Source organism: Sceloporus occidentalis, unplaced genomic scaffold (assembly GCF_023333645.1).
Source record: "Sceloporus occidentalis isolate IW3139 unplaced genomic scaffold, rSceOcc1.0.p SCAF_1, whole genome shotgun sequence".
In the NCBI taxonomy this organism is placed as follows: domain Eukaryota; kingdom Metazoa; phylum Chordata; class Lepidosauria; order Squamata; family Phrynosomatidae; genus Sceloporus; species Sceloporus occidentalis.
Window position 1 is genome coordinate 235,908,980 of NW_028316981.1, and position 16,800 is coordinate 235,925,779.

The 16,800-nt window shown below is 42.3% G+C and overlaps 1 protein-coding gene across 4 annotated transcripts in view; it reads left to right on the top strand.

The window, feature by feature from the left end:
* The first annotated feature begins 16,699 nt into the window (after positions 1–16,699).
* PIP5K1B (phosphatidylinositol-4-phosphate 5-kinase type 1 beta) overlaps positions 16,700–16,800 on the top strand; it is a 118,739-nt gene continuing 118,638 nt past the window's right edge. For all 4 annotated transcript variants that reach the window (XM_089490358.1, XM_089490357.1, XM_089490359.1 and 1 more), the window contains exon 1: positions 16,700–16,770. The gene's annotated coding sequence lies outside the window, so the exon portion shown is untranslated. The remainder of the gene's footprint in view (positions 16,771–16,800) is intronic.

A 16,800-nucleotide genomic window follows, 5' to 3' on the forward strand; every position in this document is an offset into this window, starting at 1 on the left:
CTGGTGTGATAAGGCTGTTGCTTTGAAATAACTTATTTCTGAATATGGCCATTTGGCTCCTGTTGTCTTTGACAGCTTTCTTTATCCTGGGACTTTTGAGATAATAATTTTCCTATGTTTAATTTAGGGGTGTTTGATAAGAATCTAGGAGGAAGTCTGTTGGATAACACCAGGGGCCTCCATAGTCCAGCATTCTGTTCACACCACTAGTTGCTTCCTGGAAGACAGGCAACAGAATATTAGTGCACAAGAACAACATTCATCTCATCGCAAAGATAGGAGGGCCCGACTGGGTGTCAGCCCCCACACCAGGTGACACGAGGGGTGAGGATACCACCGCTTCAAAAGATCTTTTTCAACTAAAACAAAATTCAAGCCTCACAAAGGAGTGATACATTTATTGGCAAGCCAAAATGAACAAAACACATAATGCAAGATTTCAAAGTTCCACTGGCTTCTTCACCAGATGAAAGGTGTTTTTAAACTGGGGGAAAAGTGATGGTGCTGAAGTCACAGGCTTACATTTTGTATTGTTATCTCTGCTATAGTTAACTTGAGATCAATATAGTCCGAGGCCACATATGTCTTGGTCATATGGGTACTTTGACAAAAGATAGTGAAATTTGAACTCAATTGCAGCAGTAAAGAGATTGAGACACCCTAGATCCCAAGTGAGGTTACTTTACTGCTGCAACTGAATTCACCTTTAATTGTCCTTTGTCTAAAGTCCCCACATGGCCAGGAGAGGTGTGGGCCTCAGCTTGCACTTCAGACCAATTGATCTACAGCAGAGACAACTTTTATAAAAGATGTTGGCCTGTGACTCCAACACAATCATATTTATTTTTTTTACATCTTGCACCTGATAAAGAAGCCAGTGGAGCTTCAAAAGCTTGCATTATGTGTTTTGTGAATTTTGGCTGGCCGATAGCTCTTTAGTGGGTTTTGTATTTTATTTTATTTTATTCTATTTTGCTCAATGGTCAGCATAGCTACCCATGAATACTTCTTCAAAATGTTTTAGAACAGGGTGGGCACATTAGGCCCTTAGGTCCCAGTCTAGCCTGCTGGAGTCCCCTGGATGGCCCTGTTCCCTTCCACAGTTCTTACATTGTTCTAAGCTTTCACAGTAGCAGCTGATGACTCTCTTGTGTTGCTAGGGTGATGTTTTAGTCGAGACTTTAAAAGTGCTACCCAATATGCTAGACCTATTTGAAGGATAAGATTCATTACCTTTAAATTTCAGATTAAACATTCAGTATTTCCTTTAAATTTGACATTAAAGCCCAGAGTGAATTCACTACAAGCCACATCTGAACTTTGGACACCCTCCCCCTAATTTTAAAAGGCTGAAATGCTTCTTCTATGTCTTAGGCTGCATCTATAGTATTAAGCTATGAATTATTAACCTATTAATACGGTTTGACATTGCTTTAGCAATGACTCAGTGCAATGGGATTCTGGGATTTGTAATCCAATTCGATATTTAGCCTTCTCTTTTTGCCACAACAAACTACAAATCCCAGGATTCCATAGCATTGAGCCATAGCAGTTAAAACAGTGTCAAACTGCATTGTTTCTACAGTGCAGGTACAGCTTTAGTTATTAGCAGTAAAAGCTCTAACCTTAAAGTCGCTCTGGGACCCTTTCACAAACATGAACATAACACTGGGGTTTCATTTTACCTGCCATGACAATATCCTTTGGAATCCTGGGATTTGCAGTCTAGAGAGGAGTGCTCAGAACTCTCTGCCAGAGAGCAATAGTAACTCACCAGACTAGTAAACCCATGATTCCATACGATGCAGTCATGGCAGTTAAAGCAGAATCATAGCACTATAACTGAGTAGTATGAAAAGTCCCTTGTATGTTCTACCCTTTTACCTTTGGCCCTTCCTACCCCTGAAAGGTGGCCCCTGAGAAAGTCTCTGAAACTGTATTTGGTGCTTCAGCTGAAAGATGTTCCCTACCCTTGTTTTAGAATAAACACTATTCTAATCATGCTGTTACAGTAAATTGCCGTCTCTCTAGACCTATTTTTAAGTCACCTATTTTTATTATTTTTATTTTACTGTATTCCCTTTATGTTTCCTGATGACAACATTATTTTGATGTAAACAGCAATACACATGTAATCAAAACACTTCCATCACTGCTGATTTGTAAGCTACAAACTCTGATCTCAGATTACATGAGGCATGTAATTGGCATAATAGGATTGGATCTGTATTCAGGTTCCAATGAATCAGCTACTTTACACAAAGCATAATTCATTTATAGATTGACCACAAGATGTAACTATGACTACTAGCTTACATGGTTTTAAAAGGAACTAGACATATTGATGGTGAATATTGTATATACTTATGTATAAGTCTAGAAATTTTAGTCAAAAAATTGACCCAATTAATCTGCGTCTACCTGTCCACAAACCAATGTAAGTACGGTACTTTAACTTCCCTTTTAAAAGAATCATGTAATCTGTCCTGAAAGCACTGACACTTTCTACCCTCTCCTCTATCCAGCCTTCACGGTGAGCACAGACAACTGTTCCTGTTGGAATATTGTAAGTTCTTTGGCACTATTTTCCTTTGCTTCATCTTTACATGCCCCTAAATTTTACCCTCAACTTATCTATGGGTCATATCAAAATCCATAATTTTGGCCCCCAAAACTGCCCTCCAACATACATGAGGTCATCTTACAGTTGAGGTAGGTTTATTACTGGCAATTTAGATTGGAACCCAGCTTCAAGGGGCAGTAAACTGCTTAATGCAGATCCCCGAGAGACCTCACTGCTTGTATCTTTCCATTGCAAGATTGAACAGCCGCCCTGAGTCCTAGATTTGGGAGAAGGGCAGGAGATGATGGTGGTGGTGGTGATGATGATGATGCATGATGATGCATGAGTAGGCAGAAGTTTAGAACAATGGCCTAAATTAGTGGTTCTTAATCTGTGATCCATGGACCCCCATGGGGGCCGTGATGTTCTCACAGGGTGTCTGCAAAGGCTTGAAGGCTGCTCAGCCCATCTCCTTCCGCTATCAAAGCGAGACCCAAGGCAAAGGCTAGCTGGTTAGCTGGGTCTGTGAGTAGCTATTAATCCACTCCAGCTGCAAACTGGAGGGAAGAAATAGGAGGAAAGTCTTCCCTCCCCCTCTGGGAGGGGGGATGATGAAGATGATGATGATCTTGAGTTAAGTCTTGCGGGGGGGGGGGTCTGTGGCAACAAAAGATATTTAAAGAGGGTCCCTGGTAAAGAAAAGGTTAAGAACTATTGGTCTAAGTCATGCTAGTCATCGTCATGGCTTCCTGTACTGCCCCCAAAGCTACTCTGGAGGTTTTTGGGAGCATGTTACAATGGACTGCCATGATAGAGTGGAATCACATTCCCACTCCCACCCCCCGTCCAGTTCCACTGATGGAAAAAGAACAACACTGTTGAATCCTGGTTCAGGTATTTATGGTAGAGATAAAATATGAAAAATTAAACTGACATTTAGAAGTGGTTTAGGAAAGAAACATGGCCAGTATAATGTATCTTTAATTACTTTTCCTTCACTCTGTCTGCCAGCGCCTGTTTTTCCGTGGGAGGGAAGCCGTAGCCGCCCAACTGCACGGCTTCGTGCTGGCGGAAAAAGAATGCTCGAAAAGGGGGTTCTTTTTATGCTGCGGCAGCAGTGTAACAAATGCTCCATTGGTGCACTTGTTACGTAAGCGCTGTGCAGTGCTGTGCAGACACCGCACTGCACTTACGTAACAATGGCCACGCCCATGTATACAAGGTGCTGCCATTGTTACGCCCTCATCATGTGCTAGGTTTGAGGGGCGTGTGGGCGTGCCAGCCCAAGGCAACCCTAGCACATGACGAGGGCATCACGAACAGCCCATCTGTTCTGGGCCTGTATTTATTTCTATAATATGAATATTGGATCACCTTTAATGCCTGAGAGGCAGCCTCCCAAAGGCAATACAATCAAAATCAAGAAAATTTCTAAAACAATATTAAATGCTGCCATTAGATAACATCTTAATGGAGACAATCATGTTCTTATTAGACTTTGTGTTGACTGTACACTAAAAAGCTCAAAGTATATGTTGTAATGTCTTGGGGGGGGTGAGGTTCCTTGTTGGTTTTATTTAATTTGACTAACATGGAAACAAAATTCAAAATAAATACAAATTCCAAATTCAAGATGAATGTGGCATGTTCAAGATAAATGTGAATGAGTGATTTTCTCAAACCATCCATAACATCTTTATAACATAGTGGTAGAATTCAAAGATATAGCCGTGTTAGTCTGTAGAATCAGTACGTAGAGAGATCTTGTAGCACTTTTGAGACGAACTGAAAGAAAGAAATTGGCAGCATGAGCTTTCCTAGACTTCAGTCTGCTTCCTCAGATACATTTGGCAACCAGTCCAATCCCTGCACCAGAGGATAAATGGACATAAATTAGATATTTGGAATGGGAATACACAAACACCAGTGGCAGAACATTTCAGTCTCCCTGGGCATTCCAGCTCAGATCTCAGAACAGCGGTCATTGAACAAAAGAACTACAAAGGTAGACTGGAAAGAGAAACAGCAGAACTGGAATTAATCCACAAACTACAGCCCCTCAGCAATGGATCGAACAAAGACAATGGTTTCCTGACTCACTACATGCACTTCAACACTACCTGGCCCCATCCTCATGGGGGTCCCCTACATTCATCTATTCCCCTCACCACAGGCAAGTCCATTGCAAAACTGGATCTGAAGCTTCATCTCCATGCACAAAGTCCAGTTTCCTATGTCTTTGTGCACTAATGACCATCATTAAAATTGGACCTGCAACTTCATTTCCAATCCTCACATACCAATGGCATATATATGTCTGTACTTGGCTTCCACTCCACCAAATGCATCTGAGGAAGTAAAACTGAAGTCTATGAAAGCTCATGCTGCCAATTTCTTTCTTTCAGGTAGTCTCAAAGGTGCTACAAGATCTCTCTACATCTTTATAACAGAAATATAAATGGTCACCACTTCCATATGTAGTGTATATTTTAGTGGCATAACCTTCCCAGTTAAAAGTCCAAAGACGATGGAGACCTCCTGGATGCTCTTATCTCTTCTCACCCATCCCTCTGCCATTGCACTGCAATAAAGAAAAATGTTATGAGCAATATTTGGCTCCAGTCCAGAAGCTGTTCTCTCTGAAGAAGTCTCATCAAAATGTGGCACTGCTCCAGAGAAAGTGGGTTATTGATCACAGCCGTAGGTCTATTGGCTGCATTTCTCAAGTGGCTTTTGCAGTCAGCTGAACTTGAGACTTAATGTTTTCAGGGCCTAGGGCATGTGTCTCAGCATCTTAAAAGAAGGCTATTGTTTTCTAAGGACCACGTAACAAAAACCTAGTGTTGATTTAAAAACAATGTAGACAAATGAGGGGGGGGGACAGAAGTCATCCTGTAAAGTTATATGTTTTGCTTAAATTTTTACTATTTGTAATATGTACAGAAAGAAAGTGGCCCATTGGTTTTTATTTTTAATTAAGCAGGGGTCAAATTGGGTAAAACAAGGACATCATTTATTAAACCTAAGCCAGAAAGAACAATTTGTATTCAGTCTTGAACCTCCAGTGACATTTATCTTTAATTGTTTTGCCTTGGCTCTGTGACAGCGAGTACAAAGTACAGTTATGATAAGAAGCACAGCCCTATTTAGTAAAGCTTATTATGCCTACTAGAGTCTGATCACTACTACAACAAATACCCTTGTGAAAGCAGTCTTAGGATTTTATCACACTTGGCAGGTAAATCGCAATAACACCAGGATAATAGTGTCTTTGGCTGGGGCTTATCACATGACGACATTCCTCTTTTGTTGTTTTCCTAGTAGGAAACTATTTTGAAAGTATTTCTTTTCATTAGCACAAAAATGTGTTGTTAATGATCTCCCCCCTCCCTCCATTGTTCCTCTACCATTTCCAGTGCAATACTTCAATTCTGCTTTAATGCGAATTTTGGATTGGTGAGGGGGTGATCTGTGGGCATACTGTGTTGCCCTGTGGGTGCTTTTGGTGTTACTTAGGCACTCTTTGCTTAGGGCAGATCAGGGGTGAGGGAGAAGGGGTGGAAATTAAAATGTGATTTCCTTTCAATTGTCAAAATAACTGAGAAACTTTTTTTAAAATTCTCTATTTAAAAAATCTATTGGCAAATGACCATCTGCACCAACTGGGGCTTGTCAGAGAAGCCAAAACTTTGCTCGCTGCTCCCACTGTTGCTTCATGTTCTGGAGTCTCTCTTTCACTCTCTCTGTCTCATACACACTCACACATATAAGTGGAAAAGAGTATTACAATTTAAAAAGTATTTATTTAATTAACCCTTGGCCTCTTTCTTGATGTTTTCTTTTAACATCAGGCTTAAGTAATTGCTGGCAGATGATAGCCAGCATTGAGATAGATCACACTAGCTGCTGGCTTTCATCTACCAGTGATTACATAAGACTGAAGCTAGAAATCTAATCTATCCTAATCAGGAAGCTGCCCCCCCCCCCGCCGGCCGCCACAAGGGGGAAAAGCCTTTTTTAAACATATGGCTTTTTTCATTTATATTTCTGTGTGAGAGCATGTGTGTGTGCACACCAAACTAAAAAAAAGGGGCAGGGATAGTATCTTGGAGGAGATATTAGGTGGTACTGGGTGAGCAGTCCCATACTGTGGCCTGTTACAGACGCCCAAAATAATGCTGCTTGGGGTCTCTTTGGAGGTATGCTATTTAAATGATGCATGGGTCCTAAGAGTCCGGAGGTCGCGCCAAAGCCACACTCCATTCCTAAGCACTGGAGTGCAGTTTTGGTGCAGCTTCCGGATTCTTAGGATGCATGCATCATTTAAATAGCATACCTCCAAAGAGTCCCGAAGAAGCTTTATTTTGGCAGTCTGTAACAGGCCACTGTGTGTGATAAGGTTTTAGTGGGAATGAAGGTTGCAACCCTGGAAAGGTTCCCTAAAGTATGATAGCAAAGAGAACATAGTAATTGCATAGCATTTTTTCAAATGCTATTTTAGCAGGAGAATAGCCTTGTGTGATAAAGCCCTTAGTGCAAGCTTCACAGGCAATCTTGAGGGGAAAATAATAATAATAATAATAATAATAATAATAATTTATATTCTGCCTTTTCCTTGCGGAATCAAGGAGGATTACAAAGGAAATGGAGCAAAATACAAAATACACCTCCCCACCAATTACATCACAGCAAACATAATACAATAGATTAATTCTATAAGAAGTCAAAAATACATAGAAAAGTACAAAGTACAAAAAACCCAAAATACATGACATAGCATAATAATCGAGCATAATATAGCATAATCTAAACGACAATTCCCAACTCTCCCCTTTATTTAAATTCAAGTTTAATTCATGCATGTTTGGGTTTAAATAAAGAATTTAAACTCAAACATGCACGTTTATTTATTAAAATCTGCTGTTTCATGGCTTTCAAGTTCTAATAATCCAAAGAAAAAGAAGAAAAAGAAGAAGAGCAAGAGACATCAGAAAAGGCTGTATAAAGATGTTTGTATTATACTATAGGAAAGTTACACCTGCTGTTCCTATTATGGTACTCAGAGATTGTTTAGATTAGGGATGGTATGCAGCTCCAGGCTGCATACACGGCTTTCCTCCTGGCTGCTATTTTGTCTTCACAACAACACTAAAGGTAGGTGAGACTCAGGGTGCACATACACTGTAGAAATCATGCAGTGAGCACTTTAAGTCCTGTAGCTCCAGCCTATGGAGTCCTGGGATTTGTAGTTTTCCAAGGTCTTTAACTTTTTCTGCCGCACAAAGCTACAAATCCCAGGATTCTGCAGAATGGGGCCATGGCAGTTAAAGTGATGTCACACAGCAATGTAGATGTACTCGGAGGGAGGAAGTTATCCAAGATCACCCAATGAGTTTCATGGTTGTGTGGGAACTTAAACTGGATGCCCCGGGTCCCGATGTAACATTCTAAGCACTACACCACAGTTAATTTCCCATAATTATCTGAAATAAGAAGGTAGCGGGAGGTGTTTGTAATGTTTTACACACACACACATATGCTTTAGAGTACACTGGGAAATTTTATACAGTGGCTTCTCTTTAACACTGACTTCTGCCTGCCCTCCCTTTGGGGGAGAGGAGAGGGAATCCAGGCAAAACTTTGATAAATACTCTTTTTATACTACAGCTCTTGGATCACCAGGAGGCACAGCCATTCATCCCAAAATATCAATTTTCTGAGATCTGTAGTCCAAAAAATGCCTTATCCAAGTTTTGGTCCATGATGGGCAGCACTGTCTGTGGACCCTGGCCTGAATTCAGATGGCTGACACTAGGACTGAGTAAGAGTACAAGCTTCAGGGAGGTTTTATGGGGTTACGTCCCACGGAATGAATGTAAGAACATGGGAATGCTACTAGCAGTGGTGTAACGAGGGTGAGGCAGTGTGAGAAATCTGCCCCGGGTGGCCAGCCCCTGAGCACCACTGACAAGTACTATCTTTTCTGGAAATTGCTGCTCCTGCATCTAGGTTGGCAAGGAGACCAGCTACTGCTTCAAAGAGAAATTTTGTGGAGTCTTGAACAAGTGATACACCCACGGGATGACCAGATGTCATAACAGCAAAGGAGGACAGGACACCAGAAAATGTAGGATAGTCAAGAAAAATGAACAGAAGGCTGAAATGTAGGACATGTCTGAGAAAAAGAGGATGCTTGTTCACCTTGTACACCCATAACCCTAACCCTACCTCTCCCCACCCCAAAGTAGAAGACGGTTGAATCTGCCAGCCTTACGAGCACCCAGGTCACAAAATGCTTTGAAAATTGGTAGCAGAGGCCAAAGGCCATGGTGGTACTTCAAGTACAATCGTGCTCAGTTTAGCAAACTGAGAGAATTCTGGGGATTATTGCCCGAAATGGCTCCTTCTCCAAGCTCTGATAGAAATGTAACTTACTGGGAAGCTAGGTGTCTGTGCAAGTCCTCTGAACTCGGTGGGACTTACTTTAGAATAAATTGCCATAAGGGTTGCTTGCTATGATCTACTTATTCTCTTCTTGTTGTTGTTGTGTACCTTCAAGTCATTTCTAACTTGCAACCCTAAGGTGACCTTCCCTGGCACAGGGTTTTTGGCACTGAGAGTGTGTGATTTGCCCAAGATTACCCAGATTTTTTTTTTTTGGGGGGGGGGGGTTGATGTGTTTTTTCAGAAGCTGGCGAAACGTCAGCAATAAATTCTTCCAGAACACGGCCACATAGCCTGAAAAAAACACAAAAAACTATGGATGCTGGCAGTAAACTTCAACTTAAATTACCCAATGGGTTTTCATGGCTGAGCAGGGAATTGAACCCCGATTGCCAGGGTTGTAGTCCAGTGCACTACACCACACTGGCTCTCCTACCTACCAATCTACAGGTACAATTTTTTTTACACTAAGGTTGGCTAATCAATTTGCTTAGGGCAGAAAATCCATCCAAAGGCTTTATTTCTCCAATTTTCCTTCAGAGGTAAGTATCCTTTGCTTTGCTTTTACTCTAACTCTCCCCCCACCTCTCGCCCAGGTTTGATAAAAAAAATTATCTGACTTGGGTGTCAAATACACTAGGTACGCCACTGGCTAGCGACCTTAGCCTTGGCCTCTTGGGCATGTGTTGATTTTTCCTCTGACTAAGGAAAGAAATCAAATGATAAAACTTCCCACGTGTGTCCTCAGTGATATTCCGTGTGACAAATATGTGGTGGAGTTTTTGTTCTTCTTCATGTATAAGACTAGGTAAGGATAAATGGCATAGATGAAAGTATTATTAGTTTGAGCCAAAAATGTCAGACTTTAGTCTTCATGTCAAACTCACTCTGTCTTTTTAGCCTTAGTAATACAGTAATATAATACTGCATTTCTGTAGTTAATGTCCACAGCCCCAGTTCTGTTTGTATAATGCTACACACTACAAGGTTAAGATTGTCCTGCACATTAAGATCTTGGTTCAAAAGCTGCTTGTATTTGCTTATCTTTGAAGGATGTGCCTAGTGTTGTTGTTGTGTGTCTTAAAGTCATTTCCATCTTATACCAACTCTAAGGCAAACCTATCATGGGGTTTTCTGGGGTTGAGAGTGTGTGACTCACACATGGGCACCCAGCAGGTTTGCATAGTCAAGTGGGAAAGCAAACCCGGACTTCCAGAGTCCTAGTCCTGTGCTCAAACCACTATACTATGCTGGCATACTATTGCGGGGGGGGGGGGGGGGGGGGCGCACATCCATTGACTAGAGAAGCAGGGAGGGAAAGAACTCATCCATTCACTCACCCCTCATCTTCCAAGACAATCAGCATGACAAGGAACAGAAGAATCTACCTTCATCTTTCAAACAAAGAAAGAACTGCTGCTCCAGAGCTTCTTTTCCTCATCCCTCCTTACCCCTTTTGCCTTTTGTAGCTGCATAGAGTCTTCAGGCTCAGGCTTTCTCATCTTGTCATAAATGCACAACATAAAAAGTATTATTTATATGAAAATGATAATAATTTCTGAATAGTAAGATGATTGTATTTAACCCTCCTCCACAGGCCTGAAAACTGAGGAACCTCAAAATCACAGCTATCAGTAGCTTCCAAAATTCTGATTTTCAGCTGGAAATGATACAAAAATGGAACAGTGCAGCCTGCTGCAGGGATGGTTAAAAAAAGGAAAGGAAAGAAGGGATGCTGCAGATGATAAAAATGCTTTCAAGTTTGCAATATATGTGTAATCCATGTTCTGTCTTATTGGCTGCAGGGTTGTTGTGTGGATTTTTTTTTTTACTACCCAGGGCATTTGATTATTCATGAATGATCAAGAAATTAGTATGATTTTTAGATAAATTATAACATTCAAGTGAGACCTTGTTTAGATGCATTTAAAAAGCTAGTCCATTGTCTTACTTCTGAGTAATTTGCTTGCCCTCTGCTCTGCTCCCTGTATATAATACAACTGACAGTGTTGAATGGCAATTAGGACCCATTGACTTTACAAAAGATCTCCTGTTGGTGCTCCTAGGACTAAATCAAATGATACTCCATTTTAGGGTTGACATTTGACACTACCATTGGTGTTACTTTCTTGACTCTAAGTATGCATAATCATAGATTTAACCTGAAAACTGGTAGAACTGGTTTATTGATATGTGTCAACACAGCTGCCCTGGATTTTTGGACTCTGTGGGTGTGACCATGGAGACAGTCATAATGACCACTTCATAAGTTACTACTGCTAGAAGGCAAAGCAGACCAGGATTTGGTACAGCTTTCCATCAGGGAGCAGCAAATGCTGCCCTTTGAGCCTTTATTTCCTTATGCTTATTTCCCTACAGTCAGTTGTTTTGCATTTATTCATCTATGATTCTAAGTCTATAACTTATTTTAACACTCCTGATACCACACTTCCTATCCATATCCTTGCTCTTCCTAGTATCCTGTTTCTGAGCCCTAGGAATGGATGATATTTTTGTTTTTCCATGCTCTGGTACAAGGAGAAAGATGTGGGAGAATGTGGGTGCTACATGAAAGAGCCCTACAACTCTTTTGCCTAAAAGATCTATAAGCAAGAGTGGCTAATTTAGTGTACATTTTGAATTCCATTCTAGTGTCCCCCCACCATATATTCCTCTAAGGAGAAAATATGCACCTCAAAAGGAGCTATAAAAGCTAGTCTGACACTACACAGGGGGAAAGGCTTGTGTTTTGAAGTGTTCCTAGATCCTGGAGCAGTGATTCAAAATGGTGGTCCACAGGCTAGTGCCAACCCCTAAGCCATTGACTGCTAGACACTGATCAGTTTCCAGGAAAGAAAGAAACAAGAGTAACCAGTGGGCACAAATATGGTACCAGTCTGCCACCCTGTAGGGTGTGTGAATATGTGTGGATGCTGGTCCCGCACATCAGATAGCTTGAGGTGAAAGAGTCCAGAGTGAGGACGTCTTGCTGAAATGGGACTTCTGTTTTGCAATGAGGGTGTGCCAAAGTCAAACCAGCTCTTTTCTTAGTTTATTTCACTTTCAACCCTGCTACTATTTCTGCTAGAATAAGTTATACTCCACTCTTCCCTTGCAATAGCAACATTCAGAATTGTTTATGTTTAAATTACAAGAAATTTGCACAAATCAAATGAACGGTAGACCATTTATGGGTCAAAGCTGGCTGGGAGTAGGCTACTTACACTGGAAAACAACTTGGAAAAGTAACTTTTTTGAATTATTTCCCCCAGAATCCCCATACTGGCTGGAGAATACTGGTAGCTTTTTTTAAAATAAGATTTGCAAGCTCTGCTAAAAACTGAAACATTGCTTAATCTATATTGTTTCCCTCCAGAATTTCAAAGTATATACAATACACCTCCCTTATAATTCTTCACAGCAGACAAATCTTTCACTTCCACCAGTGCTGCAAAGAAGCAAAAACTATTTCTTCCATGCAACCATGGGAACAAGCTGCTTTATATAATGAGTCACACTATTGGTCAATCTAGCCCTGTACTTTTGATGTTAAATGGCAGCAGTAGTTTTGTTTGCAGGGCTTTAGGCAGGAGGTTTTGTTTTGGTCACAGCTCAAGATGGCAGGGACTGAACCTGAGGCTTTCTGAGCTACTGGCCCTTTTTCACTAATCCTTATCTCTGTGACATAGAGCAATACTTTTTCTGCTCTCCAGCTCACAGCTCAGGGGCCAGGCATGTGAATATGTACATTTATGGGGCAATGTGTGTGTGCATGGACATGCCTTGAAATCACCTGTTGACTTACGGTGCCCTCATGAATTTCATAGGGTTTTATGCAACCTCAGTAATTTTAATGGTCTCCTCCACTTAGCATGGTAGTGGGGTTAGAGACATCCTGGGATGGGATGGTAAGAAGTGCTTGCACATGTTGTGATGGAATTGGCTCTAGAGATCAACTGAGTGTCTGGGGTGAATTGGTAATAGTGTCAATTTACATTCCCACCCACACCTATCCCATTCCAATAATAGAAATGGGAAGGGTGAAAGAATGGCTGGGGAAATGTAGAATAAACCAGCATGGTGTAGGGTGTATCTACATTGTAGAAATAATGCAGTTTAAAAACACTTTAAATGCTGTAGCTCCATCATATGGAATCATGGGATTAGTAGTTTTATAAGGCATTCAGCCTTTTCTGCCAGAGTTCTGGTGCCTCATAAAACTACAAACCCCAGGATTTTGTAGGATGGTTGCCATGGCAGTTAAAGTGCTGTCAAACTGCGTGTGTCATTTCTACAATGTAGATGCACTGTGAGTGTTGGACTACAGCTCTGAAGACCAGGATTTGAATCCCTTCTTGGCCACAGAAACCACTGAGTGGTTTGCAACCCCCCTCTGAACAAATCTTACCAAGAAACTGTGTCATACGGTTGTGTTAGGGTTGCCATAGGCCATAGACAGGTTGGAAAGGAAGGCATACAACAAAATATAGGATAGGAGACGTCTATCCAGATAACCCTGGATTATCCACTTCCACATGATTCACACACATACACTCTCTGTCTCTCTTACACACAGACAGGGAAATAGATTTATTGTGGCAAAAGAGGTTTTTATCTAATGAAGTAATGAAAAGCTTGAGAGCCAGTATGGCATAGTGGTTTGAGTGTTGGACTATGGAGACCAGAGTTGGAAACCCTGCTGAGCCCTGGAAACCCCCTGGGTGACTTTGGACAACTCACTCTCCCTCAGCCTCAGAGGATGGCAATAGCAAACCCCCTCTGAACAAATTTTGCTAAGGAAACTCCATGATAGGTTCACCTTAGGGTCGCCATAAGTCAGAAATGGCTTGAAGGCACACAGCAACAAAGAACTCGAAAGTCAGTGTGGTGTCCTGGTTTGAGTGTTGGACTACGACTCCGGAGAGCAGGGTTTGATTGCCTGCATAGCCACGGAAACCCACTGGGTGACCTTAGCTAAGTCACAAAGGCAAATCGCCTCTGAAGAATCTTTCCAAGAAAACCCCATGATAGGTTTGCCTTAGGGAAGGCACACATCAGTGAAAAGCTTATGCCATCCTCAGCAGGTGTTTTAAACATATCACACAGGATCCTTTCTGGAGTGCCCTGTACAACTAAGGAAACAGTTGGCCAGCTGGACTAAGGGATGTGAACATGGTGACCAGAGGCACTCCTTTTCCGGGACATGTCCTACATTTCAACCTAATGGCCAAGAAGAATTCCAGAATGTCCTCCATTTTGATCATGACGCAGAAGCATGAGTGCATAAGAGTGTTTACAGCCTTTCTTGGGTCATGCCCTCCATTTTTCTCGAATGCCCTCCATTCTGTGGTGTTTTATGAATGTTTTTAGCTTGTTTTTAGCTTTTATTTGGTGATGTCTTCAATTTTTCTTGAATGTTGTCTATTTTGTAGTACCTTGTGCTCTTTGGTGGTGAGGACATCTGGCAGCCCCTGCTGTCTGAGGACAGGGTCAACAGGGGCCCTCCTTTTCCAGGACATGGCCTACATTTTGACCTAATATCCAGCAGGAATAACAAAATGTCCTCCATTTTGAGCATGACTTAAAAAACATGAATGTATAAGAGTGTGTGCAGCCTTTCTTGGGTCATGCCCTCAATTTTTCTCAAATGCCCTCCATTCTGTGGTGCCTTGACAGGGTGAGCAGGAGTCCTCCTTTTCCAGGACACTTCAACCTTCTCTCCAGAAGGAATTCCAAAATGTCCTCCAACTTCATTTTTTCTCCAGTGCCCTCCATTTTGTAGTGCCTTGATAGGTCGACCAGGTGTCCTACTTTCCCAAGACACTTCCACCTAATGTCCAGAAGGATTTCCAAACTGTTCTCCAATTCTGAGCATGACTTAAGAAGCACAAATGTATATGTTTGCAGTCTTTCTTGGCTCATGCTCTTCATTTTTCTCGAATGCTCTCAATTTTGTGATGCCTTGACAGGGTGAGCAGTCCCCCCCCCCCCTTTCCCAAGACACTTCAGCCTAATGTCCAGGAGAAATTCCAAAATGTCCTCCAATTCTGAGCATGACTTAAGAAGCATGAATGTATAAGAGTGTTTGCAGCCTTTCTTGGGTCATGCCCTCTGTTTTTTCTCGAACACCCTCCATTTTGTGGTGCCTTGACAGGGGTGAGCAGGGGTCTCTCTTTCCCAAGACATTTCAACTGGACATTAAATTTCCTTGATTTTGAAAATCTCCCAGTGACTGCATGGCCAAAAAAAAAAAAGGGGGGGGGGGGAAGCGACATCTTCAGTTTCTTTCTTGTTTGCCTGATGAAGAAGCCAGTGTCTTCGAAAGCTTGCAACATGTAATTGTGCATTTTGGTTGGACCCATAAAGGTATCATGGTTTGGCTGCTAATGTCCAGGAGGGATTCCAAAATGTCACCCAACTTTGAGCATGACTGAGAAGCATGAATGTATAAGAGTGTTTCCAGCCTTTCTCAGGAGGTCGTGCCCTCCATTTTGTGGTGCCTTGACAGGGCAAACGGGGTCCCCCTTTCTCAAGACACTTCAACTTAATGTCCAGAAGTACTAATTCCAAAATGTCCTCCAACTTTGAGCATGACTTAAGAGAAGCAGGATGAGTGTGTGTAGTCTTCCTTGGGTCATCATGCCCTCCATTTTGAGCCTTCTCCTCCTCCTCCTCCTGTCCCACTTTGTGGGTGAGGCCTTGAAAAGAAGAGGAGCCCTAGAGCTTGAAGCAACACCTTCCTCAACATGGAGGCCTCTGGGGGCAACCCCCTTTCTCCTCAGGGACTTTATGAGGCCTTATCCTCTTTAACATGGTTGCCTTCCTGCCCCACAGAGGCCTCTGGGGCAACACAACAAGCCCTCCTTCTCTTTTCTCCTCAGGATTCAGAACAAGGGAGGGAATAATGGGGTATATATATATGTATATATATATATATATATAATGTTTGTATATAGTTTATCTATTATGAATTATACAAATATATAGGACATGTCTAAACAGTTAATTCACTCTCTCTCTCTCCCTGTTACATCATTTAAAATTAATTTTATATTGTTATTTTACAATTGTATTTTTATTCTGATTGTAAGCCGCCTCGATCTGGTGGTGAGAGGCGGGGTAAAAATAAAATGTATTATTATTATTATTATTATTATTATTATTATTATTATTATTATGAGGGCTGAATGAGAAGGAAAAGAAGAAGAGGGCTGAGGCGAGGGAGGAGGGAAGAAAGGGAGGGAGGGAAGGAGGGAGGGAGGGAAGGAATGAAGGAAGGAAGGGGAAGAGCCTTGGCAGGAGGGGCCTCCTCGGTGGACGGCAACGCAGTTTGGGGAGCCTGCAAGGAAGGGAGCCTAAGGGCCCGCCATAACCGGAGGAGGAGGAGGAGGAGGCGCGTGGCGGGAGGCGGTTGGTGAGGAAGCTCCATTGAGAAAGAGGAAGAGGAGGAAGAAGAAGAAGAAGGGGAGGCTGCAACCTCAGAGAGGGAGACCCTTGGGAGGCGCAACTGAGGGAGAAGAAGCCTTTTGGACAAGGACGGCCTCAGAACAGTCTCCCTCCCTTTGCCTTCTTTCCCCCCGGCTCAGAGGGGCTTCCTCCTCCTCCTCCTCTTCGCTGCTCCTGGAAGAACTGCGTCGCCTGCGGCAAGAGAAGAGGAGGAGGAGGAGGTGGGTGTGAGGGGGAGGGAGAAGGAGAAGAGAGAGAGGGGGGTGGGTAGGGGGCCGTTTGGGGGAGAGGCGTCTTGGCACCACTCTGGCACAGAGGTGAGTCTCCTGGGGCTTTGTTTTGGTTTT